Source organism: Manis javanica, chromosome 3 (assembly GCF_040802235.1).
Source record: "Manis javanica isolate MJ-LG chromosome 3, MJ_LKY, whole genome shotgun sequence".
In the NCBI taxonomy this organism is placed as follows: domain Eukaryota; kingdom Metazoa; phylum Chordata; class Mammalia; order Pholidota; family Manidae; genus Manis; species Manis javanica.
The window spans coordinates 203401273-203417007 of NC_133158.1; the positions used below are offsets into that span (position 1 = coordinate 203401273).

General features: G+C 36.1%; 1 protein-coding gene across 4 annotated transcripts in view; it reads right to left on the reverse strand.

The window, feature by feature from the left end:
• The window catches only part of SPOCK3 (SPARC (osteonectin), cwcv and kazal like domains proteoglycan 3), a 399525-nt gene that overhangs the window by 26673 nt on the left and 357117 nt on the right, over window positions 1–15735 (reverse strand). The window lies entirely within an intron of this gene.

Consider the following 15735-nt stretch of genomic DNA (forward strand, 5'->3'; position numbering starts at 1 on the left):
GAATGATCATGACTAAGTGCTACAAAGGTTAAGAGCATGTCCTTCACTTGTAAGAAGAAAGCAGATTCATTATCCAACACTATCTAATGTCTCAGTCACTTACTTATGGAAGATTTAGCATAAGGAAATCTTTAGTGAAGGATATAGAAAATTGCCCTGGAAGATAATGGTTTCTTGTATGAAAGTATCTACTTAAAATATCTGTTTAGGCAGAACTATGAAGACAGAGGAACAAGGATAAAAAACCTTTTCTTGATTATGAAAAGTATGATTATGGAAATGGTTTTAAACAGTGAATCTCAAGATACTAAACCCTGAGTAAATTTTTGAAATTTCCGACAGTTTTTTAGCATTAAGATGAATAAATATAAGTACATTTAACACAGGAATAATTTAATGGATAAAAATCTGTCTCAAGCATTGGTATAGGTTATCAATATAACTCAAGAAAGTTTTAAATTATGTGTATTAATCCCACCTATATCATTCATCCATATTTATAAGAATCTAAATAAAACATTATTTAGAAATATCATAATAAAGGTAAAATAATGGTTACTAATTATTGAATTTCTAAGGGTTTTAGAAATGAAATAGGGAAATACCCTCTTTGTGCTAGTGTATTTATATACCTGCGTGTGCAAGTGTATTAGGAGCAGTTATCACAGTTCAGGTGAATTAGTATTTGAATTTTGGATATTTCTTTGATTACTCTGATATTACTTGAATTCTAAGATGTCCATTGGGAGATTTCACTTATCCATTGAGTGAAAGTACATAAATTCATAAGTTCAGCATGCATAAAATCTACATTCAAATCCCAGCTCTACCACTTTCTAATCATTCAACTTTGGGTTCTACCTGCCAACCTTCCAAGTATAAAGTGGAGCAAACAATATCCACTTTGCTAAACTGCTGTAAGGATTACAGAAGGGCATCCATGATTGCTTTGGTGACCGAGCCCTGTGGAATCAGTGCTGGGTCTCGACACCTAGACACAAGGTTCCACACTATACTTACTAATGGTCAGAACCTCGGTTCACGCTGCCCCCTGACCCTTCCATACTCACCGATCTTACAGTCCTTAGGAGAGCTCCGGAATCACCGTGAGACATCTACAATCACATTTAAGAAGTGTCTAGCAATGTCTCTTCAAATATGTGTCAAAAATTTCTGAAAGGCAGAAGCTATCAGACACAAAGTTTTATAATCCAAAAACACCTCTCAACATTCCCTGAATATTTATGCTGTTGTAGAAAATGAGGTTATTCACCTCTAGAATGTAGTCACAGAGCAGTTCACTTCCTAATCTTACAAAATAGCAAGCCTATATTAACAGTTGCATTTCTGAGTCAGAAATAAATTAGCATAACTGAGATGAACATAATCAAGGTAAAATCATTCAGATGAAAGCAAAAACTCAGTAAATGTAGATTTCAAAGCATATTCAAAATGACTGAATGATTGACCTCACTCATAAAGGCTTAACATTTTTAAAAGTACTGTAATACAAAAAATTCAGAAAAAAAAAGACTGTTAAGTTTCAGGATGGGAGGGGTAAACAGGAGTAGGTAATGAAAAGTAGAATAGCATTCTAGCTCATATGTGTTCAACGCATGCTCCTAGGGCTTGCAGATACAAAGACATAAGTTGAAAAATCCTCTCTTTAACCCATCATTTAAATGACTGTTTTAGATTCTGTTTCCAGGAATGGCTAACTAACATTTACTGGACTGATGTTTCTGCTCATAAATTGTTAAACTCTGCATATCATTAAAAAAAAAAATTAGGGAACTGAAAAGTGAAAAAGAAGTAGATAGATTCTGGTGCATAGTCCATATTTTTTAGGAAGGAAGTTATATGGAGTGCATTCTCACTTTTACTTAGCCTGGAGCAGAGTTAAAATGGTAAAAGGCAGGGGGGACACTGGTGGAGAAAGAACACACATGCTCTAGCCTGGAGAATCAGAAAATTGTGTGCAACTCCTGAGGACCAAGGGAGAAATCCAGGCAGAAAAGAGCTAAAGAGCTGAGCAGTGTCTGTTCTGGACGCTGATACTGTAGATTCAGGTCACCTGCACGGAGGGTGCAGATGGAATCTGAGATTAGAGCTGGCACCCAAGAAGTAAAGTTTTCATTTTGAGCCCAACAAAATGAATCATCTGCTAAAATACAACACTCATTGGAATAACAATAAGGCATCCTACTTTTTTATATCCTTAACATCTGAGACACCATCTAGAATTATGAGACATATGCAGCACCAGAGAAAATGGGACATATTCTTAAATGAAAAGAAAGTCAATTGAGAACAAACACGAGATGACCCAGTTGTTGCAATGAGCAGACAAGACTTTAAAACAACTAGAATAGGTGTCTTAGTGAGGAAAGGAAATATGCTTGTAATAATTGCAATAATAGGAACTAGCAGTAGAGAAATAGAATTCTAAGAAAGAACGAACTCAAAATTCAAGAACAAAATAGCAAAGCAACCAATGAAGCCTAAAAAAAAATTTTTAAAAACACTAGATGGACCCAACAGCAGAACTGAGTTCACAGAGGAAAAGGTAAACTTGAATATAGCTCAACTACACTAATCTAATGTGAAGAAAGACAAGGAAAGAAATGAACAGAATCTCTGGGGACTGCCAGATAATATAAGAGGACAGCCCATCTAACTGAAGCCCCAGAGGAGAAGGGAAAGATGACGGTGCAAGAAACATAATTTGAGGAAATAAGGGTAGAAATTTTGCTATAATTCTCAATTTACAGATTCAAGATCTGCAATAATCCTCAGGCTATGAAAACACAAGGAAGGCCATTTCTATTCCAACTCTTAAGAACCAAAGACAAACACTAAGCTTGAAATCAGCAGGAAGAAAAGGATGCATCAAAATTAAACAATGATTCAATTAAAGCCTGACATCTCATCAGAAATTTTAGAGTCCAGGAAAGGTTAAAAAATATCTTTCAGTGAGGAAAGAAAAAAAAAGATTTAAAAACACTTTCAAGAATCTGCATCCAGTGAATATATTTCTAAAAATAAAGGCAAAGATTCCCTGCTATCATCTTGGGAGAAAGTAAAAAAAAAACTATTACTCTCACCCTAATAATAAGAAGAAAAATATGAATAGTCAACAAAACCACAAATTCTTATAATCGACTAGGGAAACTTTGTGTCCCTGGGCAAATCAATAACCCAGAACCTAAAAAACAAGGATGTACCTCCAATAAGAAGAGATGGGATGCCATCACTGCTCACCTGACACAGCCACTGAAGACCAGTCAATGAGGAAAATTCAGCTGAACTTCCCAATGAATTGTTAAAGGCTGTGTGTAGGCTGGTGTGATAACAGACAACCCCTGGAAGCCACACAAGGGAGACGAATACAAACCATCAGCAGATTTTGTTACGCAGACGTTAGCCCGCCTCCCAGAAGATCTGGACAAGTGCAAGAGACCCAGGAAGGCCACCTTACACACAGAAGCTGCTGGGAGCCGGGTGTGAAGGACACCTGCATCCTCCTTCCTTTCACGCCTATGGAAGAAGGCCTTCAGTTATGGGAATACTCTGTCACCCTTCTGACACAGGTGAGAATATGCTGCAGCCAGAGGAATAGGGGAAAAAAAGAAATCTTTCTCTGAGTGAAGAGCAGGACAATACTGAGTCCAGATTATTGGAAAATCCCTGTCACTAGAGGAGGGAGAGGGTCTCTGAGAAGGTCCCACCTCAGACCCAGGTACATAGCACCTGCCTGAGAATGCATCTTCACAGGAACGCAAGGGAGCGCTCCCACTCCAGGTAGCAGGTGTTGAGTAACCAGCACCAACAGTCTGCCAGGGTGTAGGGTGGGATGGTGGAGAGGGGACCTTTCTAAGGTTCAGCTGCAAAGAAAAACATATAGAAGCAAATGTAGAAAGAGGCTGTGGCAAACCAGCCCTGCCAGCAGCACAAGCAACACAAAGGACTTTGAAGCGGAGAGTGCTGTGTGTAACCGTCATAAACCCAAACCAGCACCTGCTTCGGATCACACCGGAACTCATTCAGTGACCTCACCAAGGCCAACCATACAGGAGGCGTCCTCCTCTCTAGCCATAAACACTATCCGCCTGTCTCTGCTGTCCCACCCAATCTGATCAGTTTGAACCAAAGAAATAGAGACACACAAATAAGAATGATAAACACATTTTTGAAGAGACGAAGCACTCAACAGAACCAAACTCAGATATGACGAAATGATTGACAGGTTAAAGGCTGTCATATAAGAAGTAAAATCTGTACTACAACTCCAGATGGGAACTCCGAGAGAGAAGCAGATAAACATGCCAGGAGGACGGTGAGCAGGGGAAGAGAGGGAAATATGCAGAGCAGTAGACGACTCTTCCACAGGCCAACAGAAAAGAAACTGAATGGTAGGAGAAGGGGGAGAAAACAGGGTGGAAGAAATACTGCAAGAGTTAGTGGAGAAATCTCCAAGATTAATGAAATGCATCAAACCACAGAGATAAGAATCTGAGAGGACACCAAACAGGTAACAATCACCTGAGCAAACAAACCAAGAAAAAACCTAGACCCAACCTAATCAAACCACATGGAACTAGTGACAAGGAGAAAAATCTTTAAAGCAGCTGGAGGTAAAATACACATTCCTACAGAGGAACAAACAGAAGCAAACAGCAGCAGACATTTCGGCTGAAACTGCAAAAGCCAGAACACAACGGAGAGACATCCAGGACACAGGCTCAAAGGAAAACACAGCTCTTGACCAAAAATTACTTCCCCAGAGAAAATCATTGAAAAGGAAGGAGAAACTCCTTAAAGCAAACAAAAACCAAAGAAAATTCGTTTAGAGCAGAAGTGAACTGTAAGAAATGTTAAAAAATGAATTCTTCAGGTAGAATAAATGTGATACTAGGCAGAAACTTGAGTTGCTACAAAAGGAAAGACAGAACAAAACCTGAAGAATCCTGCAAGTCGCACAAATGAATACACATATAAATCATGTTTTTTTCCTAAATTTTTATAAAAGATAACTGAATGTCTAATCAAGCTAGCAGCAATGTACTGTATGTTTGCAACAGGTACAAAAGCAAAGTATGTGTCAAAATGGCTCAAAAGATGGGATATATTACAAGTTGCAAGCCCTTCTAAAATACATGAAATGGCAACGAAGGTAGATTTAGAGAAATTAAATTGGTATCTTTTAAATCCTAGGGCAACCATTGAAAAAAATTTAAAAGAAGGTACAAAAAATAACCCAGGAGTAAAAATAAAATGAAATCATAAAAATACTTAATTGGCTCAAAATAAGGCATTAGGAGAAGGTAAATAGGCAAAGGAGAAATGGAATAAAATAGGAAATAATTAGCAATAAAGTAGATTATGATTAAACCATATGAATAATTATATTAAAGGTAAATGATCTAAGTATATCAATTAAAATAGAAAAAGGTCAGATTGGCTAAAAAGCAAGGCTAAACTATATATATATTATCCTCAAGGAAATCATTTTAAATAGATGGTACAGTAGGAAAAAAAAACAAGTTGTAAGAAAAATACCATACAGTGCTAGTGGAAGGAAAGCCTCAGTATATAGTAATATGTTTGCCTTCAAAATAAGGAATGTTACCAAGATAAAAAGGGTCATTACATAATGATCAATAAAGAACACATACTAACCCTAATTGTGTATGTATCTAAAATGAAGCTTCAAAATATATGGGAAAAAAAGTAATAGAACTGAATGGACAAATAGACAAATTCCCAATTACATGTGGAGACCTCAACACTATTCCATAATCAATAAAATAAAGGCAGAAAAACAAAGTACAGACCTGAACAGAACTCTCAATAAACTTGAAATAGTGTATGACATAACATTCCAACAAAATCCTATTTCCTTCAATTACATATGAAACACATTCTGAGTCATACAACAGACTGTAACAAACCTGGAAGAACTGAAATCATATAAAGTGTGAAATCAGAACATGACAGAATTACCATTGAAATGAATAACAGAAGGAACTATTTAAAAATAGAGAACAAAAAATGGACATTAGGAATAAAATAGAGCAAGTAATTGCAAAGATGTTATTTTGATTCAGTGAGGAAACATGATCTATTGCCAGAATCCTATCTCACAACAAAAAACTGTGGATGGCTTAATGATTTAAATGCAAAACTATAAATTAGAAGAATATCCAGGTCCATAATTCTGTAAGGGCGACTTCCTCAAGGAAGAACTCTAGACTGGAATGTGTGCATAACAGAACTTCCTTAAGGAAGACAAACTAAGAACTCTGAAGTCAAATAAAAAAAATGTAGTGAGAAAATATTTGCAAAACAGTAAAGGATGAAATGGTTAAAATAGATGGATAGTGATAATAAGCATCTGCCACATACTGTGTATAGTATGATCTCATTCTTATTAAATGTTTATGAGAATGTATGTTTGTACAGGGATGAAGTAGGATTGGAAAACTCTATCAGGCTGATAACAATTTTTACCTCATGATGGAGAAATGGATGGAATTGGTGAATGGATATCAACTCTCTTAATATAACTTCATGTCATTTTTAAATGAAAAATTTAAATAGAAAAATACCTTATATCTAATTTTCCTTACTGTGGATAAATTAAAATAATTTAACACTGATTAATGTCTCACAGGACTCATCATGAAATTAATTGCCATTTTATTGATCAGCATACGGTTCAAATCTGCTTATGGTGTACAGAATCATTTGTTTCCACATTAAATAATCTAGATATGCTTTTAAGCTATTTTATTTTCTTTTTATTTGTGTTTTTCCTCTGTTTTAGTTATTACTTTTTTTAAGCTTTAAGACTCCTATTATGCACACATTCCAGTCTTTTATGTATTACTCAACTGTCACTGGAGTAAAATTCGATAAAAATTATGCTTGTGTGATAAATGACTGAATATATGAAATGCATGTACATAATGTAAAAAGTTACGTTTTGTTTTATTTTTCTCCACATTTAAAAAATCTGTTGTTGCCCTTTTTTGGGGGCTGTTTCATTTTTTACTAGGTTCTAGTAGTTCAAATTATTGGTTAAATGTGTTCTGAACACCCTACATGGTTATATTTTGAAAGTGAGGTAGTCATTTTGTTGAAAACTGAATATAATAAAAAGGAAAATACTTCACTTATCATGTGAGAAGCAATTACTGGCTAATGATTCCAAAAATACCAATGCCAATGGTAATACCCTCTGCATGCAGGAATATAGTCCCTAAAAGACCAATGACTTACAGCAAGTTTGGTATACAATAATGTAACAGAACAATGTCATTATTCACTTAGAACTTTTATTTTAAAATTAAGTTGTAATTGATGTAGGATTACATTGATTTAGCTACATATGAACTTTATAATTTCTACAGAAAGTATAATTTCCAAATAAGATAACAATTTAGTAATACTAAAGTTATAATTAGATTTTATTATCTAGAGAGTTTTTGTGTCTATTAAGAAAAGAAGAAAATGCCAGATGTCTCAAGTTAGAACACATAAAATAAGCAATGATCTGGGTCTTTCACTTTATTTGAATTAAGAAAAGAAAATTTATCTACCAACTTTGAAAATCATTGTTTTCAGAAAATGAAGTCTTCTGCTCTACCTAGAAGAGTCCTAATTGCATTAAAATAGAGCATTGTTTTTAAGCCATCTGATTTCAAATGCAATCTTCCTTTCAATGTGAATACGGCATGACAGAAAGTGAGCAATGTCTTCATTTACCCAGGGGGTTTAAGTAGTCCTATCATTTTCTCTGAATGAGGTGGGCATTCGGCATGAATCTGAGGATTTTGCGTGTAATTCTGATGTCCTGATTGCTTTCCAAATTGACAAAAAGAAACAATACAAAATCTTAAAAAAGGATAACACATACCATACACATGAGATTGTAAGCATAGTTTTAAAAATCCTGGATATAATTCTGTTCTTAAATTTTGGGAGATTGAAATAATGAAACAAAATACATCCATCATATAGATTACAATAGGTATAGCATGTACTTATTGTAAAAAGCCTCAAGCAAGTATTTTCAGGGTTTAATGAAAATAGAGTCAGAGGCGAAATAGCTCTATTTCTTTTACCTTTTATTATAAAACATATTTTAAGATTTTTACCATTTTAGTTGCTTTTCTATGATCATTCTTTTGTCAGCAATGGCTCTCAAATATATCCAAACAAAATATATCCAAAAAGTCTAATTTCATAAATGTAAAGTAGACTTAAATAAAATAATGGCACACTTTACCAGCTTGCTTAATTTCTTGAAAAGCTATAACATTATTGATCTTTTTTGTCAACTCAAACCATTTAACTATGAAATATGAAATATTTATGCTACTGAGATTCAAATACATGATTCTTCTTGGGTAATGGCTATACAATTCTTTGGATAATGGCTGTGATAAAATTTGGTCAATTACAAACTCAGGTTAGTACCCTATTATGTTCAAAAATTCAGAATAACTACTAAAATAACTACTAGGAAAAAACCCTATAACTTTTTACCATGCCTTAAAATATTTTTAAAGAATAATATGTTTAATATAAAACATAGAGCACTCTCGATTTGATGGTCAGTGTGTGAGGAAATTCCCTTTGAATAAAGCCATCATCCACCTAAAAAGTAGAATACCCTCCCACTCAATTTCCTCAAGTCTTTACCCTATTATTTCAATCTTCTTGCTGTCAGAGATTTGTTCTCCTGGAACCTGCATGTCATTCAGCAATCATGGGAAGGCAGCTGCTCTATTACTCTTTGCAAACATTTTTTACATAAAAATTTGTGATTAGATTTAATAATTTATTCATTAAACAAACTGTTACTGAGTTCCCATTATGTGCCAAGTCCTTTTCTAGTAAGCGGGGATTCACAACAGAAAATTCTGAGCTTGTATTTTATTTGGAAAGGAAAGAAAAAGATCTAGTAACCGTTCTTCTATCAGTAGTGACATGCACTATGGAGAAAAGAAAAGCAGCCTAACGCTGGGACAAGTGCTCTGGGGGGTGGCGGAAGGAAGGCATCACGTGCTGGATATTTGAGCAGCAAGTTGGATGAGGTAACAGGAGGTCAGGTACTCGAGTGAAGAGCGCTCTAGGGCCCCAAGCGGCAGCAATATGAAGCAAGTGTCTCTACTGAGAAATTACATTCATCAAAAAATCCCGTAACGCCTCCCAAAACTCACAGAAAGGTCAGCAGGTTAAATGCTAGGCCACAAGAGTAATCTGCACTAATTGCTTTTAGCAATCTGGCTTATGAGTAGGAAAAAAATGAAGCTGAGAGCCCATTACCTATTCTGTATTCAGCTGAAGCATCATTAGCAGTTACGCAGTTAATATAGAATGACGCCAGTTTATATAAGACTACGATGAAGGAAAACAAAAGCTGTCATGGTTTAATTTGTCTTTTTACTCATCATAACCCTGCACAAAAAGTTAAACGAATAGATATGCATTACTCAGACAAGAAAATAATTTTGACCAGTGAAGTGCAAGGATTAACGTACATACAAAAAGAGATGAGGACAGATGAGAACAGAATGGTGAATTTAAGATGACTTTTCTAGTTGATCCTTAAAGCAAACATGGTTTCTTAGTTCCAAAATAGTGATTTCAGATGGCTCATCCGCACACACACATTCGTGCTGCATGATGTTTGAAGAGGTGCTGGCTCTTCCAGCTGATGTTTGGAGCCAGCTTTACGGGTGGTGCCTGGGAGCCAGTCCTGCTCCATGTGTTCGGCAGTGGGTAGCACATAGTTAAGGCTCTGTGTGGAGCGAGCAGACAGCTGAAGTTCGCAGACTGTCTGGGGCTAGGAGGCACTGACAAGCAGACCTGGGCTAACACCCTTCTCCCCTTTCCTCCTCCCTGCAAGTTCTGCACCAGCTCAGTTCACCTCCTGAACTCATCCCATAAATTTTCCCTGTATGTACATTTTTAAGTCTCACAAACAAACATCATTTGTCAGAATTACTTTGTAAGAAACTGCATATTCTATTCACAAATATTCTAATAACATAGAAAGCAAATTATGATATTTCCAGATAGTAAAACTTGGCCATATTTATGAACATTACTGTAATTAAAGATCGCCAGAGATACGAATCCATCAAAAGACATAGCTCTATCTCAAAGGTGATATTCTGCACAGTAAATGGACATAGGGGTTTAGGCATTTTTCTTTGCATAACCTGAACAGATATATGTGTTTGGCCCTCTCTTACATATTTGCCCAGTCATTATTCTGACATTAAGATAAAAACAGGAATTTTACTCTGAATTGATCTTCATGCCTGACACTCTTTCTATATTAAATCTGAAGTTGGTTGACTAAGTATTGGGAGCTACTCTGACCACCCAAAATGCAGCAAGCTTCCCCGCCACAATCATCTCCTTCCCACCATCACTCTGTTTTCGGTGAAATAAGTGTGGGAGTCTGAAGATAAAGGGGTGCAAATGGGTAAAGAGCTTTCTCTCCCCAGGGATGAGGTGATCAATGGAGAAAAGAATGGGATACCAAGAGTGGAGAATGAGAAGTGACAGACTTTGGAAAGAACCTGACTCACAGACCCCACAGAGTCCCAGGGGAAGGTCACTGTCGGCCCCCCGCGTGGGGGCTGGAGCTCATTAGGGGGGCCAGGGCAGCCTGCAACACAGGCCAAGGGCACTCACAGGGCCAGTGAGCAAAGGAAAGCCACCCTGACTCTAAAGGGCTCAAGTAGCCAGAGAGAGAAAAATCAATTCCCTACTGAGTTAGTATGTAAGGAAGGAGACAGCTACTTAAATTTAAGACACATACATACACATGAATACTCGAGTGCACACATAAAAAAAAGTGCAAAAATACATTGTTTCTAGACTAAACACAGTCTTTTCCCAGCTAAGTCATTCCACAGGTGAATTGTACAGGGAATTGCCACTTTTGAGCATCAAATTAGCGGCCTAGACAATCAAGTGCATGAAATATACCTAAACAGGGACCAGAGGTAGAAGAGGATAAAAATAGTTTGTGAAGTAAGAGGCTTAAACTGTATTGCTCGATAGATACACGGACTCTTTATATGTAGGACTGGTCTGACTCCAGAGTCCCTGTCACGTACTACTGTGCTCATCCATCTTCCCACAGGCCAGCAGGTTTTCTTCCCCCGCTGGAGACCTCGGGCTTCCCACATGCCGAGCACCAGCTAAGGTACAGCCCTCCACTCTGCCCATGTGCCCCGCGCTGGCCACCTGCCCTGCCCACTTCCCCGCCTCTCCACAGAGTCGTCGCTGTCCTGCTTGGCCTTCTGCCATTGGAGACTCACGCTGCGCTCCCAGAGGTGCGCTGTCTGGAAGAGGAACCATTTCCATATTCCAATGGTCCTGTGGCCCCGTCTTCCCTTCCTTGGTTTGGCATTGTTTTCCTTAGCATTTCATGGGGACCTGACTTGAGGGCTGAACCCTCCAGCCTATGTCTCCGTCAGGTCTTGCCTGACTCACCCTTGCCCCAGCCGCTGCTGGGGTCCCTCCAGCTTTAGGACTGGCCCCCTCCACAAGCTCTCAGGAACTCTGAGGCCCCCCAAGCAACCATCGGAGTCTGCGACAGCTCACTGGAAGCAGGTTGGATATTTTTTATCCCCCTTGGGAGTGCATGCCAGGACAAAGGAAGGAATGCAAGCGACTCCTGTGAACACTGCTGCAGAGCCAGCCCCCATTACCTGTGACCATACTCAGCCCATCCTCTACAGTGTTGGTGAAAAGGCAGAGGGGGAAAGGAGAGGGGTAATTCTTCCATATAAATCAGTGGGCTTTCTGATCCTATGTATGTCCAGGGCCTCAAGGCTAGAAGTTTAAAATCAAAGCTATAAATTCTCCACTTGTGTGTACATGTGTATGTGTGTGTGTGTTCATGCATGGGTGGCTGTATGTGCATAGACACATGCTTTCCAATGTCCAGATGGTGTTTCCAAATTAGATTATCAAATCTCTTTTGATAATCTATCTGATTAGCTTAGGGCTAAATAAGTGCTTATATAAATGACATATCCCTAAAACTTCATGAAATTAAAGAAATTCCTAATACTTTCAAAAGTATTTTATCAAGAAAAAACAAAATAAAAAAAAAATCAGTTCACAATTTAAATAAACTTTCATAAAAGGCTAGTTTAACATTGTTTGCTTAATAAAAACAGGTGTATTTTCAGAGTTATCAGTATTAAGTCTAACACAGGCATACATTTTTGTTCAACTTAGACATAGTGGTTCTAAATTATATAGGCATACTGATTGGGTAAGTTAGCATATCACACCTGCTAGACGTTTAAAATTACAAAAATGTAAATTTGTTTTTAACAAATCATTATTATGATAAATTGTATTTCAATAGTAATTATGTTTTATCATAAGCCAACTTGAAATTGAAAAACAATTTTCAAGATCATTTGGTAATGTGAAACCTTAGGCTTTGTTAACTTAATTAATGTGTATTCACTAAAAATTTAGATCATTTCTTAAAGAAATCCATGAAAGCATGTTTTAAAATTCATATACTTTTTGCTTCTAATTTTTTTATAGTTCAAATTAATTTTACAGTGTATGGTTGTATATATTTGACCTGTTAACAAATATATTCACTTTTTCTACATTAAAACATTATTTCATATAAAACTGTGTGCCTATAAAAAACATAAAATGTATATTCATAAATTCTGCAAATCTAATACAAAATGCTAATATGTAACAGTTTAAAATACTTCATAGTTTCTTTTTAACATAAAATTACTGTAATTAAAATTATAATTATATAAATAAGACTCTACTAAGAAAAATGATATAAGGTGGGCAAGATATAATTTTGTTTAAAAATATAGCTTTATCCTATAATAAAATGATTCATTGTTCCAAAAATACATAGACAAACTCTACGTGAATGTAACAAATCATTGAAAGAATCTCACAAAATATAGTTTGTCATGATGAATGCTGGCTAATATGGGGTTTATTCATGTAAGATTATTTTTTAAATTTATGTCAAATATCATACACATGAAAAACTAAAATTTGATTTTGTGTCTGTTAAAATGACTAAATTTTCTTGTATTACTGTTCTGCTCTTAATAAGAGTTTTAAAGTAAGTTTTCTTTGTTTTCTGGGTAATCTGCCTAAATGGCAACATTCTGAGTCTTTGAATCAGTCCTTTCCTGTGCTTTATGTTGATTTTACTACATTTTAATTATTAAAAAATGAAGAAAAAATCATAGAGCTTGCTCACTGTCATACTGAAAACTCCAAATCAACTATGGATGTTTACAAGAAAGACACAAGTCTAGGAAAAAAGATTGACAAATGTTAGCGAGTATCTCAGGCAAATGCAATAAAACTGAATGTAACAGTGTCCATATTACTATCAGCTAAGGTGAAATGTGCTAAAAAGCAGTAGGTAGGGCATAGTGAATAAAATAAAGTGATAAAAAGTATAATTTATTAAGGGACAAAATAGAAATAAATCCATATGTTCTAAAAAATAAAGCATAAAACTCATATAGCAAAAACTACCAAAAATATTAGACAGACCTGATTAAACACAATTACAATGGAAGCCATTAATGCACCTGTCTCAGAATTAAACATGTAGGGTGACAAAATTTTTAGTGGGTTTTTGTTATTTTTTATTGATGCTGTGGACTGAACTGTGCCCTCCCAAAATTCATTGATGACTCTCTAACCCTCAGGGTGATGGCATTTGTAGACAGGCCCATTGGGCGACAATTAAATCTGATGGTAGAGCCCTCATGATGAGATTAGTGCCCTAACAAGCATGAGGACCTAGAGAGATCTCTGTCTTCATCATGTGAGAAGATGGCTGTTTATAAGCCAGAAGGAGAGCCCTCACTGGAATCCAGTCTGACAACTTTCCCAGAATTTGAGAAACATCTATTTTTAATTCACCTAGGCTATGGTATAGTAGACTGAGCTAAGACATTTTGTTTCATTTTGCTATGCAAGCTGCCATCTCTTCCAATATTTTATGTTCAAATTCACTGCTAATAAAGGAAATACAAATTAGATTAATAGTGAATGATGATAGCATGTTTACCAGAATGGGAAAATTAAAGAGAATTATAATATTTTTTTCTAGCAGGGATGAAGGTAAATGTTAACTTGTATACTTTGTTTTTAGAAATCAGAAATGCCCTAAGCTTTCTGCAAAGCAATCTAGCAACATCTGTTATCATTTATCACTTGGAATGCATGCACATTTTGAACCATTACTCCCACTGCTTAGAATCTTTCTTAAAGAAATTAAAAAGAAAAAACCTGATTAACTGCAGAATTGTCATGGAGAAAATAATAGAAACAGTAAATGATCATTCCTAGGGAAATAATTGATCAAATTATGGTATATCAACACAATGTAGTATTTTGATCGCTTCTTTGCTTCATCTATTCATTACTTCTACTCTCTTTCACTTAATGAAAACTTAACTATGTGTCAAGCTATGCTATGCTCCAATGATACAGTGGTGTGTAAAGTCTATACTATTGCATTTATGGTTGTCTGGTAGGGTGACAAAGAAAGAGAATAAACCATATAAACAACTAGATTATCACTATGGTAGCTATTGAGAAATGTTATGAAGGAAAAATTAGCACAGAAAAGCAATGGGGATATGAAATCAGAGGGTTGGTTCATGGATTAGATACGAAGTTGGGACAGGACTCATGGAGCAGCAAGAGAGGACGTAAGGGAGCCAACCATTCTCTTTGGGGGTTTGTCTGACCTGTTCTAGTGGATAACTTCCTGTTGGAAATGTACTCCTACTTGACCTCTGACCATTTCAAGCAGTGTAAATATTCCTGTATCCAATTTTTAATTTGTTCTCCGAAGATACTCCACTCCCAAGGAGTTTCGTATCATTAACCTGCTATACGGACAGTGTCTCATTTTTTGAAAGAATAATGTAGGAAGGGAAATAATATTTATGAATGTGACCATTAACCAGGTGTTCTAAAGCTCTCCTTTTATCCATCTCCAAGTCTGTTGGGACCAGTAGTCTGAACTCAAGTTCAAAGGAGAAACTTGAGAGCAAGAAACAAAAATATTCAAGAATGAGAACTAGTGGACAGATACAGGTATGAATTCTTTAAAAAATCAGTTAAGTAAAGGTCTGGACAAACTTTCACCCACCCTGGATATGTATTTATAAATACAGGGGCATATATCATGTACTGTTTCTATAACATCTGCCAAAATGCAGTTAATAATTTTGAAGATAAACCTGAGAACTACTACTGCCGAGTGGGGAAAACACTGTAGTTTCTTTCTGAACTTCATAAGAAGAAACAATATACATAGTCATCACCCATTCAAAGGTAATTATGTCTGTTGATGGAAGCTTAATTAGATGGCTCAATTAGAAAGAATTATTACATTCTTTAAGAACATAAATAAGATCCATAAATACAAAAGGTTGGGATTATAGAAAATTCCTTGATGAAAACAATTGAGGCATTTTAGTAATTACAGATTACAGCTGACTGTGCCATCTTATGAAGTGATTTTGTTAGAAACTGGTGTTTGAGGATAGCAAGCAAGAGTGGATGATCATGTCACAATAAGCAAAGGGAACACCTGGGACTTCATCAAGTGCAAGATGCTGCTCATAATTTCTGCCCCATCTCCTCTTCTTGTGATGTAGAGGGTTTTAAATGCTT